The following is a 15,779-nucleotide window of genomic DNA, read 5'->3' as shown; positions in this document are numbered from 1 at the left end:
AGCGAACGATCGCCGCTGGCAGGCTGGAGATCAACTCTCTTACCTTCCGTTCCTGTGAGCGCGCGCGCCTGTGTGCGCGCGTTCACAGGAAATCTCGCCCATCGCGAGATGACGCATATATGCGTGACTCTGCGCAGGGCTGCCACCTCCGGAACGCGATCCTGCGTTAGGCGGTCCGGAGGTGGATAATAATGACGTCTAATCCCGAAACTTCTTTCCCTAGGCTCTTGTTCCTTTTTGAGGAATTTGGTTTTGTTTCAAACTTCAAAATCAACTATAAGAAGTCCATGGCCCTCAATGTCACCTGCCCTGACTCGGTGAAAGAGGCCCTTTAGAGAACTACCCCCTTTCAATGGGCTACAAAAGATATAGTATTTTTAGGAGTACATGTCCCTGCTCAAGCAAAGGATTTGTTTGCTCTTAATTATGCCCCCTTACTCTCATCGGTTAGGAAACACAATCTATCAAACTCCCGTTTATTTCCTGGTGTGGAAGGAGGAGCTACCTCAAGACATTTATAGCCCCTAAATTTTTGTACCTACTACAAGTTTTGCCTATTTGGCTGCTGCACTCTTTTTTTGTCGACACTCGGCGAGTTTTCTCACTCTTTTTGTGGGGCAACAAACCTGCCAGAATTGCTTATTCTGTGCTGACCAGAGAGAAAAAGTTTGGCGGCTTTGGTCTGCCTGACATGCGCTCCTACTATGAGGCTTATCAACTATTCCGAGGTCTGTCTCTTCTTAATAACTCCTATGATGCGCCATATGTGCGTCTAGAGCGCTCTCTGCTTACCACTAAAATGAGACGGATACTCTGGGGTCTATCCCCTTGTTCACCTGGTAGCTCCTCCTTCTTGCCCCTATGGAAGAGCCTATTGGTAGAATGGGCCAGGCAATACAAAGCCAAAGTGCTTACCTTTCCTATTCCAGGCACCCCACTCTCCTCCTTGCAGTTCTATCTTCACCCAGAAGCTAAGATGCCTTCAGGCATCTGGCCTCTCCTGGCTGAAATTCCCATTAGTGAGATCCAGACTCCAGATGGGAACCTAGATTGGACTCCAGTCTTGAATGACCTCAAAATTAAAAATGCCCACTTTCTTCAGGTGTTCGCCCTGCAGAAAGATATTAAATTAATTAAACTTCCACCTTCAACTACCACTAGCTCCCCTTCTTGGTTAGAAAAACGAATTTCAGACACATGTAAGATTCCTAAACCGCTGTCTACCATATATAAAGAATTGCTCTCATCCTCCCTTCCTGAGCTACACTTCCTCAATTCTTGGGAAAGGGAGCTCTCTATTTGGCTCTCAGATCCGGAAAGGGCTTTTATCCTCTCACACTCCCATGGCTTTAGTCGCTGTATTAGAATACAAGAGAATTCATATAAGCTACTTACCAGATGGTACAAATCCCCGGAATTTCTACACAAGCTCAACACAGACATCTCAAGCGAGTGTTGGAGGTGTGGGAAGGATATAGGTTCCCTATCACACATTTGGTGGTTTTGTGAGAGGATCAAAGCGTTCTGGTTAAGCATAGAAGCATTGATCAATGAGGTTTGTGCTACGCAGGTCAAACTAGATCTCAAACTGATCTTACTTTGGTGCCCCAATGACTCGCTGTGCCCCTGTAGATCTGATCTTCCCACTATGCTCATCACGGCGGCGAGATTGCTGATTCCGCTGCTTTGGAAGAATGCTGAACCTCCTACTGTAATGATGTGGAGAGACAAGGTGGATCAGATTTATAGATTTGAAGAGCTGGCCCATTGGGAATCCTTCACCCGCCTTTGATTTCTTAAAATCTGGTCACCATGGAAAAACTTTAGAAAGTTTACTTGACGGAGTTAGATATCTCTTGATTCCCCCCCAACCCCACCTTACCATTCCTTTCCTTTCCCGTTGTTCCTTACTTTTATTATTTTGCCATTAATGGTTTTATTTTAGACACCATGTACAGCTTTGATTTGCATTATTTGTCACTTCACTTCAATGAAATGCTTGTCATACTGCCTTTCATCAAAGTATGATGGTATGTGATTGTATGGTGTACTTTATTCTTTTAATAAGAAGAAATTTGGTTAAGGTTGGATGCCAAGCTAGCCATGTCCCGTTCCTTGTCCTCACTGACGTCATTGAAGGTCTCTTCCTCCACCCAGCCACGTACAACACCAAGGGTCCATGAAAGGTGACAACAAGCCCCCTGGGACGCCTGCTGTGGTTGGTCTTCCACCTCCCCAAAGCCACCTTCCTCCTCTGACTCCTATTCTTCAGACTCCTCTCTCTGCGTTGCCGCAGGTCCAGCAATCGACGACAACAAGGCTGCTTCTGGTGGTGATGGTGACCACAACTCTTCCTCTTCATGCTCATCTACGGCCTGATCCAGCACTCTTCGCAGGGCACGCTCCAGAAAAAACGCATATGGGATGAGGTCGATGATGTTGCCTTGGGTTTGACTGACCAGGTTTGTAACCTCCGCAAAAGGATGCATGAGCCTACAGCCATTGTGCATGAGCGTTCAGTAACGCGGCCAAAAAATACCCAGCTCCGCAGAGGCTGTCCTCTTTTTTTTTTTTTTTTTATAAAAAAAAACAAAACTGTTCTTAACAGTTTAATCTCTGTTTTGTCCCCTATCAGGGGTCGGTGTATGGAATAGATTTTAGGAACCGGGAGATGGAAAAAGATGCTTGGTCGGTCCTCTTACTTCCAATTTGGGGCACAGCGCGTGCGCCATGTAATGTACTGTGCAATCCCAATATGAGTGGTGTGTTTAAGTAGTACTATTCCTATCAGTTTAATCCCTGTTACGTCCCCTATCAGGGGACGTGTATGTAATAGATTTTAGGAACCAGGAGATGGGAAAAGATGCTTGGTCGGTCCTCTCACTTCCAATTTGGGGCACTGCGCGTATGGCTTGCAATCTACTGTGCCACCAGATAGGAATAGTACTACTTAAACACACCACTCATATCTGGTGGCACAGTAGATTGCAAGCCATACGCGCAGTGCCCCAAATTGGAAGTGAGAGGACCGACCAAGCATCTTTTCCTATCTCCCGGTTCCTAAAATCTATTACATACACGTCCCCTGATAGGGGACGTAACAGGGATTAAACTGATAGGAATAGTACTACTTAAACACACCACTCATATCAGTTTAACCCCTGTTACGTCCTCTAGTATTATTATTATTATAAGGTGTGTGAAGTAGTACTCAGGGGCGGACTGAGAACCCTCAGGGCCCCCGGGCAAAATAAATCAAGGGCCCCCTTACAGGCCCCACCCATGTTCTGCTGCAAGCCGCACCCTTGTCCCGCCTCCATGCCCCACCTCCAGCCACACCCTACACAATCTTTAATAAGATTTCAAAGTTAAAGCGACACAAAAGGCACCCAGACCACTTCAGCTCATTGAAGTGGTCTGGGTACAGTGTCCCTTTTGCAAATCGAGCTGCAATGTTCTAGAGAAACTGCATTGTTTACGTCCCAGCAATAAGTCAGCCTCTAGTCGCTGGCAGCCACCTGAGGGCTTCCTGGAGTAAAACAGACCTTTGGTCCGGTATCTGACGCTGGACGTCCTCACACTCTGCATGATGACCAGGGTCAAATTTTTTCCCCATAGGAAAGCATTGATTCAATGCTCTCATATGGGGTGATCTAATCTCAGCGTCCATTAGTGAGCCTCTGTTAGAAGCAGTGTGGGCATAACTACTGTGAAGGGGGCACATATCTGGGCATAACTACTGTGAAAGGGGGGGAGGCCCTTCACAGTAGTTATTAATCCCTTTCAGCAGTCTCCCCTTCAGTGAATGGGGGACTGCTGAAAGGGGTTAATAACTACTGTGAAGGGCCTAGCCGTCTGGGCAACCCCACAGATCATCCCCTCCACCCACCTTGTACTTGTTCCACTGATCCGCTACTTGCGGGCTACATGGGCATGAGTTCAGTCACTTCGGTGCGCAATCCCATCCTGAGGCGCGTGAACCCGCGAGACCCGTGACCTACAGCGGCAGGTCTTGCGGGATCACGCTCTGCAGGACGGGATTGGCCACCAAAGTGACTCAACTCATTCCCGCGCAGCCCACAAGTAGCGGAACAATTACAAGAGGGGTGGGGAATAGCCAAATAAAAAAATATTTTGAACCAAAAGGTGTTATGGGGGATCTGTGCATGGCACTGTTGTGGGGGGATCTGTGGATGGCACTGTTATGGGGGCTCTGTGGATGACACACTGTTATGGGGGCTATGTGGATGACACACTGTTATGGGGGCTCTGTGGATGACACACTGTTATGGGGGCTCTGTGGATGACACACTGTTGTGGGGGGGGGCTCTGTGGATGACACACTGTTGTGGGGGGGGGGCTCTGTGGATGACACACTGTTGTGGGGGGGGGGGCTCTGTGGATGACACACTGTTGTGGGGGGGGGCTCTGTGGATGACACACTGTTGTGGGGGGGGGGATCTGTGGATGACACATATATAGCAGCATATACAGTGTCATCCACAGATCCCCCATAACAGTGTACCTGTGAGTGAATGATCCCCAATACACTGCGCATGCGCGAAAAAGACAACTTGGCGCAGGCGCAGTAGAGGTTAACAAAATGCAAACAAAAATAAAGGTTAACAAAATGCAAATATCTAGACCTCTTCAGCACCTCTGTGACGTTTAATTGATAGTATTATGTCTATATCGTGGAAAATAATTTTAAGGAAATGAAATAAAGATTAAAAATTTTATATTAGTCAGCAGTTCAAGCTAGACGTAATGCAAAACTATCTCCCACGATATAGACATAATACTGTCAAGTAAACGGAACACCGGCATCTGGTTTTGTAATGGCAGCGGGGCCCGGTGCAGTCACTGTATTCTATTACACCGGGCCCCGCTCATTGTAATACTAATATTACGATGTGAACAACTTGAAATCCTCTGCGATCCTCTCCCTCTCTGTACTCACAAACTCAGTAGCAGGCCGGGCAGCAGCACAACTCAATGACGTCACGCGCCTGCTCCTCCCACTTTATGAATGAAGTAGGAGGAGCAGGCGCGTGACGTCAGTGAGTTGTGCTGCCGCCCGGCCTGCTACTGAGTTTTAGAGATGGGAAGTTCGGATCTTTTTCATGAATCGGATCTTCGGTTCACTTCCTGAGCCGGCAGAAGCAAGTGAACTGAAGATCAGTGCGCATGCTCAGCTCATCGAATCTTCGGTTCACTTGCTGAGTCGGCTCTCAAGTGAACCGAAGGTCTGGAGGGACTCGCTCCTGGCAAACACAGCTCTGCTGCAGTGGAGCAGACTGATGTAATTACACTGTATAGTTATTGCAGGGATTTAGATAATGGTCTAAGAGTTTATTAGTTAAAAGAATCAAATGAGTCAGAGACTCATTTGATTCAAAATAATCCTGTCACCGAGTCCCTGCCAGGCTTCCTGCTCTGCTATATTGCTGCAAGCACCCTGTACACACACAGCTCTGCTACATTGCTGCAAGCACCCTGTACACACACAGCTCTGCTACATTGCTGCAAGCACCCTGTACACACACAGCTCTGCTACATTGCTGCAAGCACCCTGTACACACACAGCTCTGCTACATTGCTGCAAGCACCCTGTACACACACAACTCTGCTACATTGCTGCAAGCACCCTGTACACACACAGCTCTGCTACATTGCTGCAAGCACACTGTACACACACAGCTCTGCTACATGCAATACTATACCACCCCCCCGGACGGACTTGTCAGGAGACAGGGAGCCGCAGAGCAGGAAGCCTGGCAGGGACTCGGTGACACATCTCTGATTCATTCGATTCTTTTAACTAATAAACTCAGACGATTCTCTGAGTCCCTGCGACTCCCCCTGTGCTGTGAGTCAGTGCTGGACTGCTGGTTGCCTCTGATTGGTTGGAGGGCGGGGAGGGGCGGGGCTAGCTTCCACTGTCGGCTCCTATTACACTGCCTGCTGCTGCCTCTATGCTACTGAGGTTGTGAGTACAGAGAGGGAGAGGATCGCAGGGGATTTCAAGTTGTTCACATAGGAATATTACTATTACAGTGAGCGGGGCCCGGTGTTATGTTATTCTGGGGCGGGCCCTCATCCCGGCCGGGCCCTCGGACCATGTCCAAAGTGCCCGACCGGTCAGTCTGCCCCTGGTAGTACTATTCCTATCAGTGTAATCCCTGTTACGGAATAGATTTTAGGAACCGGGAGATGGAAAAAGATGCTTGGTCGGTCCTCCTACTTCCAATTTGGGGCACTGCGCGTGCAATGTACTGTGCCACCAGATAGGAGTGGTGTGTTAAGTAGTACTATTCCTATCAGTTTAATCCCTGTTACTGTACATCCCCTATCACGTGTATGGAATAGATTTTAGACAACCGCAAAGAGTTGTCAATAGTTGACACACTCATGACATAAATTTTATTCCTCTATGCATCAATCTGGGTGTAGTGATGACTGTGCTCGTGCGCACGTTTGGGAGATTGCAGGCGATGGAGGTTTTTCAAAGCCTATGGTCGTGCTGAGGTAGTTCAGTGACAGTTAAGTGACCCAGAAAACAATGATTCTGCAGTGTGGGCCCATTGTTGGCCTAGTAGGCTTTAATGATCACCTTAGATGATCACAAAGAAAATTAATGTTTTTTCTATGCAAAATTAACCAGCCGATCGCTTTTGGTCTGTTCACAATGAAGCAACGACCTTATCATCTGGGGTGTGCCAACATTGCCATTGCCAACACACTCATAGAGGTGGTCGCTTCATTGTGATACGCAAGCCCCTTCACCACAACAAGGTAACGATCACGAAGGGGAATTGACACATGTATGTGCCTTTTTTTTTGTTTTGTTTTTGCAGCCACAGTGCAGCACCAGAGGGCAGAAAAATTAGGCATGTACACATGCCTGAAAAATTCGGTATTGTTGCAGCCTCTGCTGTGGCAGCGGCCAGAAATATTTATGTTTCCCAGGCAGAAAGTGCCCTAAAACATTGCGGCTTGAACCCTAGTTGGTGGCGGATAAGTCACGCAAGTCATCCGTCATTCAGAGAAAAAATACAGCAGCGTGTGGACCATTTTTAGCCCAAGGCAGCTCATCTCATCAGGCCTTTTTTAGTCAAATGTATCGTCCACTGTCAGTCCCTTTGGGATCCATGCCTCATTCATCTTAATAAAGGTGAGGTAATCTAGACCTTTTTGACCTAGGCGACTTCTCTTCTCAGTGACAATACCTCCTGCTGCACTGAAGGTCCTTTCTGACAGGACACTTGAAGCGGGGCAGGCCAGAAGTTCTATCGCAAATTGGGATAGCTCAGGCCACAGGTCAAGCCTGCACACTTAGTAGTCAAGGGGTTCATCGCTCCTCAGTGTCGATATCTGCTGTTAAGGCGAGGTAGTCTGCTACCTGTCGGTCGAGTCGTTCTCTGAGGGTGGATCCCGAACGGCTGTGGCGATGCGTAGGACTTAAAAAGATCTGCATGTCCTCCATCAACAACACGTCTGTAAAGCGTCCTGTCCTTGCCGGCGTGGTTGTGGTAGGAGGAGGATTATTTTCACCTCTTCCCCTGTTAGATTCCCGTTGTGCTGTGACATCACCCTTATACGCTGTGTAAAGCATACTTTTAATTTATTTTGGAACTGCTGCATCCTTTCCGACTTGTGGTAATTCGGTAACATTTCAGGCACTTTCTGCTTATACCGAGGGTCTAGTAGCGTGGCCACCCAGTACAGGTCGTTCTCCTTCAGCCTTTTTATACGAGGGTCCCTCAACAGGCACGACAGCATGAAAGACCCCATTTGCACAAGGTTGGATGCCGAGCTACTCATGTCCCGTTCCTCGTCCTCAGTGATCTCACTGAAGGTATATTCTTCCCCCCCAGCCATGTACAACACCACAGGTACCAGATACGTGACAACGAGCACCCTGGGATGCCTGCTGTGGTTGGTCTTCCTCCTCCTCCTCAAAGCCACATTCCTCCTCTGACTCCTCTTCCTCACACTCCTCTTCCAGCATTGCAGCAGGTCTAGCAAGTGATGCTGATAAGGCTGTTTCTGGTGATGATGGTGACCACAACGCTTCCTCTTCCTCTTCACGCTCATCTACGGCCTGATACAGCACTCTTCGCAGGGCACACTCCAGGAAGAAAATAAATGGGATGATGTCGCTGATGGTGCCTTCGGTGCGACTGACTAGGTTTGTCACCTCCTCAAAAGGACGCATGAGCCTACAGGCATTGCGCATGAGCGTCCAGTAACGTGGTAAAAAAATACCCAGCTCTGCAGAGGCTGTCCTAGCACCCCGGTCATACAAATACTCGTTGACGGCTTTTTCTTGTTGGAGCAGGCGGTCAAACATTAGGAGTGTTGAATTCCAACGTGTGGGGCTGTCGCAAATCAAGCGCCTCACTGGCATGTTGTTTCGCCGCTGGATATCTGAAAAGTGCGCCATGGCCGTGTAGGAACGCCTGAAATGGCCACACACCTTCCTGGCCTGCTTGAGGACGTCCTGTAAGCCTGGGTACTTATGCCCAAAGCATTGTACGATCAGATTACACACATGTGCCATGCACGGCACATGTGTCAACTTGCCCAAATTCAATGCCGCCAACAAATTGCTTCCATTGTCACACACCACTTTGCTGATCTCCAGTTTGCGCAGAGTCAGCCACTGATCCACCTGTGCGTTCAGGGCGGACAGGAGTGCTGGTCTGGTGTGACTCTCTGCTTTCAGGCAAGTCAACCCCAAGACGGCGTATCCGGGATGTGGAATAGCCCCTGGGGAGCTGGGGAGGTGCAGTTGATGTGGAGCAAGACGCAGCAGCAGAAGACGACTCAGCCGAGGAGGTTAGCGTAGAGGATGGAGTAGGAGGAGTAGAGGAGGTGGCAGCAGGCCTGCCTGCAAGTTGTGGCGGTGTCACCAACTCCTCTGCAGAGCCACGCATTCCATGCTTGGCAGCCGTCAGCAGGTTTACCAAAATGCGCAGTGTACGTGATATACCTGCCCTGACCGTGCTTTGCAGACCAGGTATCAGTGGTCAGATGGACCCTTGCCCCAACACTGTGTGCCAGACATGCCATGACTTCCTTTTCCAAAATAGATTACAGGTTGTGGATTGCCTTTTGTGAAAAAAAAAATTGGCCGGGTACCTTCCACTGCGGTGTCCCAATAGCTACAAATTTTTATATGAAACAGATGGTTTTTTTTCACCCCAATATGCCCCAGTAAGCAAAAAGCCGTATTTGTGGCCTAAATTTCACAGTCACTTATGCACGTCTAATCCCAGATGTGCAGTATATAAGAGGGTTTTTTAACCCCAGTAAGCAAAAAGCTGTATTTCTGGCCTAAATATGATACTCACTTATGCACCTATAATCCTAGATGTGCACTATATGAAACAGATGTTATTTTTTTCACCCGAGTATGAGAAAGCCGTATTTCTGGCCTACATTTCACAGTCACTTATGCAGCGATAATCCTAGATGTGCACTATATGAAAAAAAGTTTTTTTTTTAACCCCAGTGTCTCAAAGCAGTATTTCTGGACTTGCAGACATGCAGATATCCTGTGCTGGTGCACTATCGTTGCATAAAATGGCTGCCGATTATGTATTGATATTGACTAACTGAAGGAAAAAAAGTTTGTTTTCAGTAGTAGTTGGCTCAGGGCAGGCCTAAAACAATTGTGCACTGCACCCACAAAACACATTTGCTGTAGATCGCTGAGTAAAGAAGCAGTTCTTCATAAGATTTCTTCTTGATCTCTCCCTCACAGCAGCTGCAGCCTATCCCTACACTAATCCGAGCAGAGTGACAGGCGGCGCTACGTGACTCCAGCTTAAATAGAGGCTGGGTCACATGCTGCAGTTGGCCAATCACAGCCATGCCAATAGTAGGCATGGCTGTGATGGCCTTTGGGGCAAGTAGTATGACGCTTGTTGATTGGCTGCTTTGCAGCCTTTCAAAAAGCGCCATAAAAATCACCGAAAACCAAACCCGAACCCGAACTTTTACGTAAATGTTCGGGTGCCGAAAAATCTAAAGTTTGGTACGAACCCGAACTTTACAGTTCAGGTTCGCTCAACTCTACCCCTTAATCAATATTTAGTGGAAGCAGTTATATCGCACCCCTCAATCTGTATTTGTGGAAGCAGGCATATAGAACCCCATAATCAATATTTGGTGGAAGCAGGTATTACAAACCCCTTAATCAGTATTCTGTGGAATCAGGTGTATCGCAGGCCTCAATCAATATTTGGTGGAAGCAGGTATATCATTCCCTTAACCCCTTAAGGACTCAGCCCTATTTCACCTTAAGGACTTGGCCATTTTTTGCAAATCTGACCAGTGTCACTTTAAGTGCTTATAACTTTAAAACGCTTTGACTTACCCAGGCTGTTCTGAGATTGTTTTTTCGTCACATATTGTACTTCATGACACTGCTAAAATTGGGTCAAAAAAGTAAATTTTTTTCCATAAAAAAATACAATTTTTACCAAAAATTTAGAAAAATTAGCAAATTTCAAAGTTTCAGTTTTTCTACCTCTGTAATACATAGTAATACCCCCAAAAATTGTGATGACTTTACATTCCCCATATGTCTACTTCATGTTTGTAGCATTTTGGGAATGATATTTTATTTTTCGGGGATGTTACAAGGCTTAGAAGTTTAGAAGCAAATTTTGAAATTTTTCAGAAATCTTCAAAATCCCACTTTTTATGGACCAGTTCAGGTTTGAAGTCATATTGTGAGGCTTAGATTCTAGAAACCCCATTCTAGAAACTACACCCCTCAAGGTATTCAAAACTGTTTTTTCAAACTGTATTAACCCTTTAGGTCTTCCACAAGAGTTAATGGCAGATTGAGAAACAATTTAGAAATTTCTATTTTTTGGAAAATTTTCCAATATAATCAATTTTTTCCAGAAGTAAAACAAGGGTTAACTGCCAAACAAAACTCAAAATGGGTTGCCCTGATTCTGTAGTTTGCAGAAACACCCCATATGTGGTCGTAAACTACTGTTTGGCCAAACGGGAGCACATAGAAGGAGGGGAACACCATATGGGTTTTGGAAGGCAGATTTTGCAGGACTGGTTTTGTTTATACCATGTCCCATTTGAAGCCCCCTGTTGCACCCCTAGAATAGAAATTTCAAAAAGTGACTCCATCTAAGAAAGTACACCCCTCAAGGTATTCAAAACTGGGTTTATAAACTTTGTTAACCCTTTAGGTGCTCCACAAGAGTTATTGGCAGATGGAGAAACAATTTAGAAATTTCAATTTTTTGGAAAATTTTCCAATATAATCAATTTTTTCCAGGAGTAAAACAGGGGTTAACTGCCAAACAAAACTCAAAATGGGTTGCCCTGATTCTGTAGTTTGCAGAAACACCCCATATGTGGTCGTAAACTACTGTTTGGCCAAACGGGAGCACATAGAAGGAGAGGAACACCATATGGGTTTTGGAAGGCAGATTTTGCAGGACTGGTTTTGTTTATACCATGTCCCATTTGAAGCCCCCTGTTGCACCCCTAGAATATAAATTTCAAAAAAGTGACTCCATCTAAGAAAGTACACCCCTCAAGGTATTCAAAACTGGGTTTACAAACTTTGTTAACCCTTTAGGTGCCCCACAAGAGTTATTGGCAGATGGAGAAACAATTTAGAAATTTCAATTTTTTGGAAAATTTTCCAATATAATCAATTTTTTCCAGGAGTAAAACAGGGGTTAACTGCCAAACAAAACTCAAAATGGGTTGCCCTGATTCTGTAGTTTGCAAAAACACCCCATATGTGGTCGTAAACTACTGTTTGACCAAACGGGAGCACATAGAAGGAGGGGAACACCATATGGGTTTTGGAAGGCAGATTTTGCAGGACTGGTTTTGTTTATACCATGTCCCATTTGAAGCCCCCTGTTGCACCCCTAGAATATAAATTTCAAAAAAGTGACTCCATCTAAGAAAGTACACCCCTCAAGGTATTCAAAACTGGGTTTACAAACTTTGTTAACCCTTTAGGTGCCCCACAAGAGTTATTGGCAGATGGAGAAACAATTTAGAAATTTCAATTTTTTGGAAAATTTTCCAATATAATCAATTTTTTCCAGGAGTAAAACAGGGGTTAACTGCCAAAAAAAAACCTCAAAATGGGTTGCCCTGATTCTGTAGTTTGCAGAAACACCCCATATGTGGTCGTAAACTACTGTTTGGCCAAACGGGAGCACATAGAAGGAGGGGAACACCATATGGGTTTTGGAAGGCAGATTTTGCAGGACTGGTTTTGTTTATACCATGTCCCATTTGAAGCCCCCTGTTGCACCCCTAGAATATAAATTTCAAAAAAGTGACTCCATCTAAGAAAGTACACCCCTCAAGGTATTCAAAACTGGGTTTACAAACTTTGTTAACCCTTTAGGTGCCCCACAAGAGTTATTGGCAGATGGAGAAACAATTTAGAAATTTCAATTTTTTGGAAAATTTTCCAATATAATCAATTTTTTCCAGGAGTAAAACAGGGGTTAACTGCCAAACAAAACTCAAAATGGGTTGCCCTGATTCTGTAGTTTGCAAAAACACCCCATATGTGGTCGTAAACTACTGTTTGGCCAAACGGGAGCACATAGAAGGAGGGGAACACCATATGGGTTTTGGAAGGCAGATTTTGCAGGACTGGTTTTGTTTATACCATGTCCCATTTGAAGCCCCCTGTTGCACCCCTAGAATAGAAATTTCAAAAAAGTGACTCCATCTAAGAAAGTACACCCCTCAAGGTATTCAAAACTGGGTTTACAAACTTTGTTAACCCTTTAGGTGTTCCACAAGAGTTATTGACACATGGAGAAACAATTTAGAAATTTCTATTTTTTGGAAAATTTTCCAATATAATCAATTTATTCCAGGAGTAAAACAAGGGTTAACTGCCAAACAAAACTCAAAATGGGTTGCCCTGATTCTGTAGTTTGCAGAAACACCCCATATGTGGTCGTAAACTACTATTTGGCTAAACGGCAGGACATAGAAGAAGGGGAACGCCATATGGTTTTTGGAAGGCAGATTTTGCTGGACTGGTTTATTTACACCATGTACCCTTTCAAGCCCCCTGATGCACCCCTAGAGTAGAAACTCCATAAAAGTGACCCCATCTAGGAAACTACGGGATAAGGTGGTTGTTGTTTTGGGACTATTTTAGGGGTAAATATGATTTTTGATTGCTCTATATTACTCTTTTTTGAGGCAATGTAACAAAAAAAAAAATTCTAAAATTGTTTCTACATTCGCTATTTAGTTTTGTGGAACACCTAAAGGGTTAACATAGTTTGTAAAGTAACTTTTGAATACCTTGAGGGGTGTAGTTTCTTAGATGGGGTCACTTTTTTGGAGTTTCTAGTCTAGGCTACATCAGGGGGGGCTTCTAATGGGACATGGTGTCAAAAAAAAAACTATCCATCAAAATCTGCCTTCCAGAAACCGTATGGAGTTCCCTTCGTTCTATGCCCTGCCGTGCGGCTATATAGCCATTTACGACCACATATGGGGTGTTTCTGCAAACTACAGAATCATGGCCATAAATATTGAGTTTTGTTTGGCTGTTAACCCTTGCTTTATTACCGGCAAAAAGGATTCAAATGGAAATTTTGCCCAAAAATGGGTGTTTTGGCACCGTTTTTATTTTATATTTTTAACACCGTTCATCCGAGGTGTTTGGTCAAAAGTTATTTTTATAGCGACGACTTTTACGCACGCGACGATGCCCAATATGTATGGCTCTCAGACTTTGGAGACACTAAGCAGGCATCCTAAAAACTGCGGCCCTCCAGATGTTGTAAAACTACAATTCCCACCATGCCCTGCTGATGGCTGTAGGTTGTCTGGGCATGCTGGGAGTTATAGTTTTACAACATCTGGAGGGCCGCAGTTTGAGGATGCCTGCTCTAAAACTAATATTTTTTTGGGGGAAAAAAATTGTTTCCGTGTCTCCAAAGTCTGAGAGCCATAGTTTTTTATGTTCTCTAGTGGACTGTTGGGGATTATAAAAATTTAGTACTCCATGGAAGTGTGATACTCCCTGAAGCAATTTATAATGCAGAGGCCCGGATGATCGGGGCACGTGTCACATTGAGTAGTGGTGTCCTTCAGTATCCCCCTCTTGTGACACACTCTGCATCTTTTTTGGGTTCGTCCCTTCTTTCCAGTATGGGGGACCACACCTGGAAAGTGTTGGCCAGGGACGATCCGGGCGCCTCCAATTCCCGAGGTACTCCGGCCTGCTCTTTCCCGGTCCGAAAAGATCAGGTCTTTGAGGACTGCCTCATAGAATTGGAGGAATGTCCCTGTGCTGCCAGCGCTTCGGGATAGTACAAAAGAGTTGTACATGGCAACCTGTACCAAGTAGACCGCAACTTTTTTGTACCATGCCCGGGTACAATGGCATTATATGGCTTGAGGACTTGATCAGAGAGATCAACTCCTCCCATATACCGATTGTAATCGACGATACAATCGGGCTTGAGGACCGTTGCCGCGGTACCTCGCACAGGGACTGGGGTGGTGCTGTTACCGTGGATTGTGGACAGCATAAGGACATCCCTCTTGTCCTTATATCTGACCAGCAACAGGTTTCCACTGGTAAGTGCACGGGTCTCACCCCTGGGGATAGGTACCTGGAGGGGGTGGGCAGGGAGGCCGCGTTGATTTTTCCGCACGGTCCCACAAGCGAACGTGGATCTGGCGGCAAGGGACCTGAACAAGGGAATGCTGGTATAAAAGTTGTCCACGTACAAGTGGTAACCGTTATCCAGCAGTGGGTACATAAGGTCCCACACGAGTTTCCCGGTAACACCCAGAGTGGGGGGACATTCTGGGGGTTGAATCCGGGAATCTCGCCCCTCGTACACACGAAATTTGTAAGTGTACCCTGAGGTACTCTCACAAATTTTGTATAGCTTCACGCCATACCTCGCCCGCTTTGTGGGAATATATTGGCGGAAACTGAGTCTCCCCTTGAACGCAACGAGAGACTCATCAACCGCGACCTCCCTTCCAGGTACGTAGGCCTGCTGAAATGTGGCCCCAAAGTGATCGATGACCGGCCGTATCTTATACAGCCGGTCATAGGCAGGATCACCTCGGGGTGGACATGCTGCATTATCGGAATAATGCAGACATTTCCGGATGGCCTCAAACCGGGGACGTGTCATGACCATACTGTACAGTGGGGTCTGGTATAGGACGTCCCCACTCCAGTATTGCCTGACACTGGGTTTTTGGACTAGACCCATATGCAGCACGAGGCCCCAAAATGTCCTCATCTCGGCTGCACTGACCGGCGTCCAGCCACCGGGTCTAGCCAAAAATAAGCCTGGGTTTTGAGCGACGAACTGTTGGGCGTACAGATTCGTCTGCTCCACCATCAGATTCACCAGTGGGTTACTGAAAAAAAACTTAAAATAGTCAATTTCTGTAAACCCCACTGTGGGAATCTGGATTCCAGGATTGCCAGCAAAATCCGGAATCTCAGGCTCAAAGTCCACTGGGGGACACCAGCTAAATTCATCGGCAGGGGGCTCCGGTGGACTTATTCGGTGGGCTGGGAAACCAGTACGAACCCCAGGGTGGCTCGTACTAGGGTGGGCCACAGGATCCCTAGCATGTGGGGCCCCTGGCTTCGCCTGGCGGCGTCTCCGCCGCCTTGGTGGCTCATCGTCATCCGATGATGATGAGGAGGATGTGGATGATAAAAGGAATGTGGGGTCATCCTCATCCTCACTGGGGCTCTCGGAGTC

At 46.3% G+C, this 15,779-nt stretch overlaps 1 pseudogene; it reads left to right on the top strand.

The window, feature by feature from the left end:
* Positions 1 to 2,563: 2,563 nt before the first annotated feature.
* LOC120996735 lies at positions 2,564 to 2,741 on the top strand (annotated as a pseudogene).
* Positions 2,742 to 15,779: the final 13,038 nt, after the last annotated feature.

This window comes from Bufo bufo, chromosome 3 (genome assembly GCF_905171765.1).
Source record: "Bufo bufo chromosome 3, aBufBuf1.1, whole genome shotgun sequence".
In the NCBI taxonomy this organism is placed as follows: Eukaryota; Metazoa; Chordata; class Amphibia; order Anura; family Bufonidae; genus Bufo; species Bufo bufo.
Note: the sequence above shows the minus strand (reverse complement) of the source record. Positions and strands in the feature narration are given on the sequence as shown.